The sequence below is a fragment of the Myotis lucifugus genome, unplaced genomic scaffold, assembly GCF_000147115.1.
Source record: "Myotis lucifugus unplaced genomic scaffold, Myoluc2.0 scaffold_37, whole genome shotgun sequence".
Lineage (NCBI taxonomy): Eukaryota > Metazoa > Chordata > Mammalia > Chiroptera > Vespertilionidae > Myotis > Myotis lucifugus.
This window is the reverse complement of record NW_005871085.1, coordinates 1,228,531-1,239,935: the sequence shown is the minus strand read 5'-3', so window position 1 is coordinate 1,239,935 and position 11,405 is coordinate 1,228,531.

The following is an 11,405-nucleotide window of genomic DNA, read 5'->3' as shown; positions in this document are numbered from 1 at the left end:
TTTTCTCTCACAAAACAAAACAGAAGCAGGTGGAAAGTCCAGGGTGACAGGTGGCTCCACTTCACTCAGTTATGGAGGGACCCAGCACCTTCTGTCTTGTTAGTCCACCATCGTCTAATGTCTTGTTCTCATCTGTTTGGTAAAAGCTGACTCGCCACTTCACATGCATGTCCCAGCCTGTGGGAAGGAGGAAGAGAGAGAGGATGAAAGACAGGTATTTCCTTTGTAAAGAAAATCATACATGAACACTTTAACTCACATCCCATTGTCCAGAAAGATCATAGTCACATTTCCACAGCTAACTGCAGGAGGAGAATGTAACCACTACTCAGTGGCCAGCTGCCAAGGTCAAAACTAGTGGTGGACAGGTATGGTGGTGATTCTATTGCTAAAAGAAGAAGGAAATCATAGATCAGATGAATACCATTTAGGCATCTCTGCCACAGAATCCCATGTGATTCTCTCCTTCCAGATTCTGAATAGTGTGTCCAAAACTAGTCTTCCTATTTCCCTTGCAGATACAAGCAGCCACTCAGATATAAGCAGAAGTCTCTGGGTGGGGCTTCCTGCAAAGCTTTACCTTCCCTCTTCCCTTCATCTTTCTTGCTGCTTGGAAAACAGACTAGGCGGCTAGAACTTCTAAAGCCATCTCAGACCATGAGTGACCTAGAATATGGAAGCCTTGTGCTAAAGATGGTGGGGCATGCAGAAAGGGAGAACCTAGAAATGTATGATCAATGTGCCACCACACCAATCCTGACCTTCCTAACTCCACACGTCTTTATTTTGAGGGAGAAATGAGCCTCTTCCATAATTAAGTTGATTTAATCATGACCTTGTACAAACAACCAAATGTAATTCCTAAGTAATTAAAATTATTCAGTGAAGCGATGTATTTGAAGTCAGCTAGTAAGGTGTTCATACTCAGATTTACCTAGCTCCAAAGCCCATATATTTTCTTGCCCCTCCAGGATTAAATTTGTCTTTTTCAAGGTAGAAATGTTATCATTTTGTAAAATCTCTCTAAAACAATGAAGAAATAGTAGCTGGCTCCACCATATTTAAGGGAAGATATTTATCCTTTATTCCAGAGTTTTTTATGTGATAAAGCATGTTTGCTAGCAAATTATTTATCTAATAGATGGATGCAACATAAAATTATAGAAAAGCACCATGAGCCCTAGCTGGTTTGGCTCAGTGGATAGAATGTTAGCCTGTGGACTGAAGGGTCCCGGGTTCGATTCCAGTCAAGGGCACATGCCTGGGTTGTGGGCTCCATCCCCAGTAGGGGGCATGCAGGAGGCAGCCAATCAGTGATTCTCTCTCATCATTGATATTTCTATCTCTTTCTCTCCCTCTCCCTTCCTCTCTAAAATCAATAAATATATATATATATTTTAAAAGCACCATGAGTCGTAACCAGTTTGGCTCAGTGGATAGAGCGTCGGCCTGCAGACTGAAAGGTCCCAGGTTCGATTCCGGTCAAGGGCATGTACCTTGGTTGTGGGCACATCCCCAGTAGGGGTTATGCAGGAGGCACCTGATCGATGTTTCTCTCTCATCAATGTTTCTAACTCTCCATCCCTCTCCCTTCCTCTCTGTAAAAAATAAATAAATAAATAAAATAAAAAGCACCATGAGCTATTGAATTAGGCATGACTTTTTTATTCTTATCTCTCACTTTTCCTATTATATTAATTGGTGTCTTGTTTATTCTTTTGTTGTCAGCTAGCATGTGCTGAGAGACAAGCAGTAGAAGGTACCAGTGCTAAGGAAAATTAATGGGGAACATTTTTGAAAGTTATAACATTCTATTCATTACTGTAAATTTTTTTCCATTGGGAAAAAATTCACAATTACTTAATTTTAAGTCTAATACATTAGGTCCACCTTATGAGACACATAGTTGAAGATTCTTTGACCTACATGATTGACTAATGGGGCCTTATACTATAGGATGGAAAAGACATAGAAGACAAGGAATAGGCTTTGAGCCATCATGGCCCTCTGAACCTGGATAAAGGCTTAACCTTTCATGTTTAGAAATCATTTGGCTAGAGAAGCAAATCAACCACATGGACTATTTAACCCACATGTTCTAAATTGCTACTGGAGAAAATATCACTAGAACAAGTGAGGAAAATTGTGCTACTTTTTGGGACAAAACACCAAAAAGTGACATAGTTGTTTAGAGGGTCTATTAAATAATATTTTTATTATGATCTCCTTTTTGGAAAAGGAGAAACAATTGTCTGAAGCTGTTGAAAATGTTTAGATTTAGAACATCCTGTATGGTATAAAGGAAATGGGTAAAATGCAATTTATCAGCAAATGGCACTTTATGGTTTTAGGCTTTTGTGGTAGAGAGAATAATAACCCTCCAAAGATGTCCATTGTCTAATCCCCAGAACTTGTAACTATGTTACCTTACATGGCAAAAGAGACTTTGCAGATGAGGTTAAGTGAAAGGCTTTGAAGCAGTGCTGTTATTCTGGACTAGAGGCCCGGTGCACGAATTCGTGCACCAGTGGGTCCCTCAGCCTGGCCTGTGGGATCGGGCCAAAACCGGCTCTCTGACATCCCCAGAGGGGTCCTGGATTGTGAGAGGGTGCAGGCCAGGCTGAGGGACCCCACCGGTGCACAATCAGGGCCAGGGAGAGACGCGGGAGGTTGGCCAGCTGGGGAGGGACTGTGGGAGGGCTCCAGGGTTTGTCCGGCCCATCTAGCTCAGTCCCCATCAGCTGGACCCCAGCAGCAAGCTAACCTATGGGTTGGAGCCTCTACCCCCTGGTGGTCAGTGCACGTCATAGCAAGCAGTTGAAAGGCCTTAGCATATCATTAGCATATTATGCTTTAATTGGTTGAACAGTCGACTGGACAACCGGACACTTAGCATATTAGGCTTTTATTATATAGGATAATCCAGGTGAGCCCAATGTAATAACAAGGGGCCTTAAAAGATGGAAGAGGGAGGAGAGAAAGAGAGTGAGAGAGAGAGAGAGAAGATTGTGAAATCAGAGGTTGGTGTGATGCCACTGCTGAAAGGGGCCATGAGCCAAGGAATGCGGGTAGCCATTAGAAGTTGAAGAAGGCAAGGATCTGATTCTCCCTAGATCCTCCAGAAGAAACACAGCCCTGCCAACACTTGATTTTAGCCCTATAAGAGCCATTTCAGACCTTGAGAGCTATAAGATAAATTTTTTTTAAACCACCAAGTTTATGGTTATTTGCTATAGCAGCAGTAAAAAATTGTGAATGTTACCCACAACAAGAAACAAATATAGGTTTCAAACTTTTGGGTTAAGCAAGGTAAAATAGTTGAATTAGTAGCAAGTGGAGTCCCACCCATTCTACTCCCAACCTTCCTCACCAGTTTCTAGAGTTTGTTTTAGAGGCAAATATGGCTTTTTGTTGAAATAGGTGATTCTAGGATTGAGATGGGAAACATGCACAATAAGTCTGAAGCATCTTGCAGTGCCAGAAAGAGCTAAAAAACAAAACAAATGAAACAAACACAATAAGACAAGGATGGGGATATGTCAAAGGAACACGGGAACCAACGGAAAGGGCTCCTAATGGCCAAAATTGGAATAATTTAAGCAAGAAAATAATTGCATCAGTATTGGGCTATAACCCACGGCATAAAATAAACATCCATGAGAACCCAGTGTGATCCTCGTCTTCTAAATTCTGAGCATGTGGCCAAATGAAAAACTACATGTAAGCAGAAGTCACCGGGTGATATAAATAAGAGATTAAATAAATAAGTAAGCAGGGTGAAGAAACAAATCTGTGTAAAAAAATTCCAAATAATTTCTGTAGATTCTCTGCCCACAAGGAGGTGAAGTGTAACTATTCACCCTTTGACTGTGAGCTGCACATAGTGACTTCTTGGCAGAGAGTTCAGTATAAAAAGCAGGGAGGGAGTAACTATGTGGAGAAACCTGAAACACTACTTCAGCCAGGTGATCAATGTCAACATCAGCAGTAATAGGTCACAGTAATAGTATGTACCCTTGATATGACATGATGAAAAAATGGCATTTTAGCTCTCTGGTCTTCCTCCCAAAAGTCCATAACCCATAACCCCTATCCAACCATGAAGAAAACATCAGACAAATCCAGTTGAGGGCTGTACCACAAATACCTGACCAATTTTCTCAAAACTCTCAAAGTCACCAAAACAAGGGAAGTCTGAGCAAGTGTCACAGCCAACAGGAGCATAAGGAAACATGACAAGTATATATAATGTGGAATCCTGGAACAGAAAAAGGGCATTTGGCAAAAACTAAACAAGTTTGAATAAGGTCTAGGCTTCAATTAATAATAATAATAATAATGTATGAATATTATTTCTTTAATAATAATGTATGAATATTATTTCTTTAATTATAACAAAAGTACCATACAAATGTGTGATGTTACTAGTAGAAGTTGAGTGTGGGGTATATGGAAACTCTCTGCAAAATATAAAATTTTCTGTAAAAATTTAAAACTGTTCTAAGTTATGAAGCTTATTAAAAAAGAATAAATCCTGAAGTCTAATGTAGCATCCATGGGGAGAATGGACCAATGACATGCAAGTCCTTAATTTTGTATCAGTTGGCCTGTTGAATCCCATACTCGGAGGGTGTCCTAACAAGGCACTCTATTCTTTGGTTTTTCCCTGGAACAAAACCCCCAGAGACTCTGGACAAGAATTCAGCAGCTTCCAAGTAAGTATTCATTAAGAGTTACCATCACCACGCCCTGTGCCAGCCACGGTTATCCCAAAGGAGGAATGCAGTGTTGTAAGAAAGCAAATGAACACACTATTCCCATCTTGTCCACTACACCCCTACAGAACAGTTTTCTGTCTGGCATTATGAATTTGTTTTGTCCCAAGGGGTGGGTTAGAAAGAGGGGAGATGTGCTATTTCAATGCTGGAACTTCAGGCCTCCCTGTGAGCCTAGGGAAAGGTCTTTGTTAATGGGAACGAATGGCTGGGTGGGACAATGCTTCCTCTCAATTTCCAACGTTCCTTCCATTTGACAGGAGCAGTGTTATTAGCATAATGCTGGGGTAAAGAGTAACTTATCTGATTAATTAGTTCGGAAGGAGAAACTGAGCATGTACAGCAGACCCACCTTCTCATCTCCTTCCTTTGGGAAGTCGTGGGTCTGGACAGGTAGCAGGGTCTCTGCCCTGTTCCTTCATGTTTTGTGTTTTATAAATGTCCTTCCCTTATGGAAGAGCCCTCCAGAAATTCAGTGATTTCTCTGACCAGGTGGCAAATTCATCTAACTCCAAAGTTCAGCATTAAGAAAACAGCTTGATTCTCACATCTAAGCCGCATTCTCTATGGAAATAAGCAGGTTATTTTGGCCTCCGTCTACCAGTTCTTGTCTTGTTTATTATGTGGTTCAGAACTTTGATAGAAAAGAGAAGTGGCATCAATCACCCCCAAAAGGCCTAAGCTTTGGGGTAATACTCCCCAGGGAAGCCAATGCCCTGGTGTATTGAGCTCAACTGAAAGCAAATAATGGCAAACGATGCCTTGACTCCAGGAATTGTGTATTGGGACATAAGACTTGGTACATAGGCTGGGACTATCTCTCGGAAATGGTGGTGTTCAGAAAACTTCCTAAGCATCTCATATGTCTTATCTGCAATCTCTGGGGTTGAGAGGTATTGCCTAGACCAGTGATGGCGAACCTTTTGAGCTTGGCGTGTCAGCATTTTGAAAAACCCTAACTTAACTCTGGTGCCGTGTCACATATAGAAATTATTTGATATTTGAAACCATAGTAAAACAAAGACTTATATTTTTGATATTTATTTTATATATTTAAATGCCATTTAACAAAGAAAAATCAACCAAAAAAATGAGTTCATGTGTCACCTTTGACACGCGTGTCATAGGTTCGCCATCACTGGCCTAGACCTAGACTAAACTTATCTCCTATAAGCCAGGATCCTCTCTCTTATTCTTGTAGACAACTGAAGGGTTGTCTGTCAAATATCTTAATGAACATAAACAGTATCATAGATCAAGCAAGGCCAGGAGGTAGCCAGTAATTATTGGGCCATATTTAGTATATCGAGAATGGTTACAACAACACAATTCTTTATGTTAGTACTAGAGGCCCAGTGCACGAAATTTGTGCAGGGGGTGGGCAGGGAGGAGGGCAGGCAGGGAGGTCCCTCAGCCCAACCTGCAACGTCTCCAATTCGGGAACCCTCAGGGGATGTGCTACTGACGGCTTGGGCCCACTCCCCGTGGTTCTCTGCTCTCTGCGGGGTCTTCATGCTCCACACCATGGGGATGGGCAAGCAGGCCCTGCTGGGTGCTGCCTGTGGGCCCCCCTTGCCTGCTCTCGGGTCGCCATGGCGACCGCCCAGGAGGCCATGCTAAGTGCTGCCTGCGGGTTGCTGCTGCCACCGCCCAGCAGGCCCTGCTGGGTGCTGCCTGCACCCCGCTTGCCTGCTCGCGGGTCACCACTGCCACCACCCAGCAGGCCCTGCTGGGTGCTGCCTGTGTGCCCTGATTGCCTGCTCCCCGGTCGCCATGGTATCGCCCAGCAGGCCCTGCTGGGTGCTGCCTGGGGGCCCCGATTGCCTGCCTGTGGGTCGCCGCCACCACCACCGCCCAGAAGGCCCTGCTGGGTGCTGCCTGCAGCACCCCTTGCCTGCTGGGCTCACGTTGCCGGGGTGACACCACCAGCGTCCTGCCCAGCCGCTATGGGTGCCGCCATCTTTGTCGTGGAGTGACAGTTAATTTGCATATTACTCTTTTATTAGATAGGATTACCATTGGTTTATTATGTTGCTCACAGCCTCTATAGGTACTTGAAGAACAATATTGTGTAAGTAGCTCTTTTTGGATATATTTCCCTAGAGATAGAGTAACAGAATACCTCCCCTCCAAAGTAAATCATGGAGAACATTTAGATGTATTTCAAATCTCACACCTAGATTGAAAGGAACATTTAGTGAACCCATAACTACATTCTTTCCCAGGACTACCTGTCATTGCCCCTGTGCGTGGCCATCACACACCGTCCTGGGAAATGAGTGCAGACTTTGCAGCCGCACCTCTGGTCTTACCAGTTTGGGCTTGTTTCCTCTTGGTAGTTGGCTCAGTTCAGCTAATTTGCTCTTGGCTCCTGGTGTTTGTCTATGAGTTTCTTGAATATCTAGTGACACTTCCAATGAGACTATGGGATTAAAGTATTTTAGAGATATCCTTAGAGACTATTTAATTTACTTATTATTTAATAGGTTACCTAATTAAGAATCTCAAGTGACAGATAAGGCTAGTGAGGTTTAAATGAGTTTCTTTCTTTTTTTTTTTTTTAATATATTTTTATTGATTTTTTACAGAGAGGAAGGGAGAGGGATAGAGAGTTGGAAATATCGATGAGAGAGAAACATCGACCAGCTGCCTCCTGCACACCTCCTACTGGGGATGTGCCCGCAACCAAGGTATATGCCCTTGACCGGAATCAAACCTGGGACCCTTCAGTCCGTAGGCCGACGCTCTATCCACCAAGCCAAACCGGTTTTGGCTAAATGAGTTTCTTAATGTCACATTGCTGTCTAGTTAGCAGTGGTAGGTAAACAGGACAAGAACTTGGGTCTTCTAGTTCAGTGTGTTTTTTGTTTGTTTGTTTGTTTTTTACTACCTGTACTGCTTCCTATATATTCCACCTAGTGCCTGCTGTATTCGATGCACTCTCTTCTACTGAACATGACTAAATTATCTGATGTTGTCAAATAACAACAGTTCCTGAGAACCTTTAGCTGGCTTCAGGATTGAAAAAATAAATAAAATCTGAAGGCTTCAGCAAGACATGACAAACTAAATACCAAACACTGACAGTATGTTGTCAGCTTTCCAGGCAAGAAAGGACAAAGCCAATTACTAATTTTTCCAAGTAACAGGTGTGACTCATCTAACTTTTGCTTTTCACCAGGATTTAGTTCCGTAGATACAAGACTGTTGGCAGATCACTTTGAAAGTGGCATTTAAATGGCATTTAAATATCAGTCAGATCTAAGCTCCAATGGTGAAGGTCATCTACTTCACTGTTCTCACTATCTCTAGATTAGATTCTACTAATCCTCTTTCATGCATTCAGTAACCACTTTGGGACACGTCCCTTCCACACCTCCCTCTTATCCTTGCCTAGAACCCCATCCAATCTACTTTTTTGAAGATAACACAAAAGGAGAACAAGAAAATGTTGCTGTGTGGCAGATTATATAGAATCCTATTCTTTTTTCCCCCTAGCATCCTATTCTTCAATTTCATGCCCTTCTGCAAAATAAATAAATAAAGTTACAGGGCAGCAGTATGAGAGACACAGATTGAGAAATGTGCACATGTGTTTGACCACCTTTGATCTCACTGAGTCACCACTCTAGAGGTCAACCCTGGTGGCAACAGTGGCCACATTCTCTGCTATTCCTATTGGACGGAGTCCCCATGGGATGAAACCGGGATTTGGATGTTACTGGAGTACAGTGAGATGACAGCGCTTCCAGTTTTCTCCTGCACTCTCAGCTTTGCCTGACTGTTGAGGAGCCTTCTAGAAAAAAACTCAAATCATACCCACTATTTATATGTGGGTATGTTTGAGGAGCTGGGGGAGCATAGGCAAAGGGAGGATCAACAAAGGCAAATTGCAGGCAGGACTCTAGATTCCTATGAGAGCACTCATCAGAAAGGAAAGTGTGTAGTATGACCAGCCACGCCCAGCCTCAGGGCTGGAGCGCTGATTAGCATGGCCGTTCTGGGACCAGCATGGGGGCTGCTACCTAAACTGTCCAGACCTAGTTACTCCCCATTGGTGCCTTGCACATGTTCTAGCGAGGAGGGAGGGGGGCAGGTTAAGGCTGCCCATAACACTGAAAGAACTGTTTTTGATACATCTGAGAGCCATCAGAATCCAATGGTGTGAGTTAATGTGAACATGGGTTACTTGGGTGTGGCAATGGTTAGAATTACCATGAGATGTTTCTCATAGTTTTTCTTGACTTTATTTTCTCTCTTGATGAAAATTTTGCCAATTTCATAAAACATAGAATCCCACAGGCTTTACAATTTACACAGCTGATTGCTGTGTGCTTTTGACAGCTCTGTCACATTTGTCGTGGTGTTTCATTACTTTTTCCCTGGCATATAGGGAGGACATATGAGGGTGTTATTGTTGGCTGGTGGGGTGGGCCTGTGGTCCCTGCTGCTCTCCCAGCATGTTTGTGGTAGTGGCATCCCTCTGGTACAATGGCAAACAGAAGAGAGAAAGCTGTTCTTACCCTCTTCACAGGAGACAGCAAGAGCTGTGTTGCTGCTAGCCCTTTATCTGAATGAGGAAAAAGTCATCTCCTGCGGCAGTCACAGCTGCTGGGGGCATGGCTTGGTACCCTCGTCCAAATGGAAACCGAGCTTCTTCCTCCTGGAGAACACATGTGAACTAGTCGTTGGTACCCATGTGTGCCCTCATGGAGTGCACGTGTGCACCAAACAACCTACACAATACACAGCTGTGCAGAATAGCACAACTGTATGCACTGTTCATGTCAGAGAAGCTCATGGGCACATCTCTGAATATAGCACTGAGGGGAGGTCCAGGAAAGGAAAGAGGCACAGGCATTGGCCTAAGCAGCAGCATGGCCACAGTGGTCCAGATAAGTGGTATCGGTGTTAGTGGCAGCGCCTCCCCGAGAAGCCTGTCCCCAGATTTTGCTGAGGAGCTGAGGTCCTTGGAACTGCCTCCCAGCCCCAGGAGGAGGACAGAGGGGGCTATGGTGCTTCCTTGAGCTTAGAGGAAGTGACCATGCAGCAGCTTCCACTGCCCAATGCAGCCAGGGCGTCCTGGCCTGGGCCCAGTACTGACCGGGGACCGAACCTGCACCCTGGGTATGTGCCCTGACCAGGAATCAAACCCACCACCTTTTGTCTTACGGAATGCGCTCCAACCAACACAAGACCCCTCAGGAGTTCTGGCCACTGATGAACTGCCCCCTCCCCAGTCAGGACCTCTTGGCAAGACTGTAACTAGTGATGTTTGTACAACCAAAGACTCTATTTTGTGGTTTCAGGAAAATAAAATTGACTAAGACTGTGTTTTTTTTTTTAAAAAAGAGAGCAAGCCAGCCTCAAACATGCCAACAATGACCACACCCTCGAGTAGGTGGCACATTAGAATGAAAAACACTGGGTCCCAGGATGAACAAGTGGAGCAGAGCAGATAGGTCCTCTCATTGAAAGACTGTCTGTTTTGCTAAACATGGTAATTTGTCAGGGATGCAAGTTTGGAACTAGAAACTGAGATAAAATGTATTCCTCTGAATAATGAAGGGTTGAGGAATTTGCATGGGGCTCTGGGAAGGGGGAGTGAAGAGTAGCAAGGCTGGAGACTCAGGCATGGGGTGGAAAAGATCAGCATTGGCAGAATGAGAGAGAGGAAGAGAGAGAGAGAGAGAGAGAGAGAGAGAGAGAGAGAGAGAGAGAGAGAAACTGGGAAAAAGAACCATGATGTAGGAGAAATTTCCAAGTGAATTGCTGCAATCTACATGATGTAAATCATGTCAGCCCTTCTGTAAATTCTGCTTGTTCACTAAGACCCTGATATGAAAAGATATAAGGTGTATGAATTTGAATCATGCAGGGTAAAAGCTGAATTACGCAGAGCATAAAAAACAAACAAAAACCCGAGCAAGGAAAGTGAGAGGCAGTACCAGTGATTAACAATTCTAAAATTTCAAATACTTTTCTTTTTTTAAAAAATATATTTTATTGATTTTTTTACAGAGAGGAAGGGAGAGGGATAGAGAGTTAGAAACATCGATGAGAGAGAAACATTGATCATCTGCTTCCTGCACACCTCGTACTGGGGATGTGCCTGCAACCAAGGTACATGCCCTTGACTGGAATCGCACCTGGGACCCTTCAGTCCGCAGACTGATGCTCTATCCACTGAGCCAAACCAGTTAGGGCTACTTTTCTTTTTAAAAATATATATTTTTATTGATTTCAGAGAGAAAGGAAGAGGGAGTGAGAGATAGAAACATCAATAATGAGAGAGAATCATTGATTGGCTGCCTCCTGCACGCCCCGCACTGGGGATCGAGCCTGCAACCCAGGCATGTGCCCTTGACTGGAATTGAACCAGGAACCCTTCAGTCTGCAGGCCGACACTCTATCCAGTAAGTCAAACCGGCTAGGACTCAAAATATTTTCTTTAGTAATTAATTGTATAATTTAAAAATGTATACTGGCTTGTCATAATCTGAGAGCTACCATTCACCCAATTATTGAGTACCCATTATTGGACAATAATTTGCTAGCAGTATTAATTGCTTATGAGGATTCAAAATGGAGAGATTCTACTAGTGGAGAGTAGGGGAAGGCAACATGGAA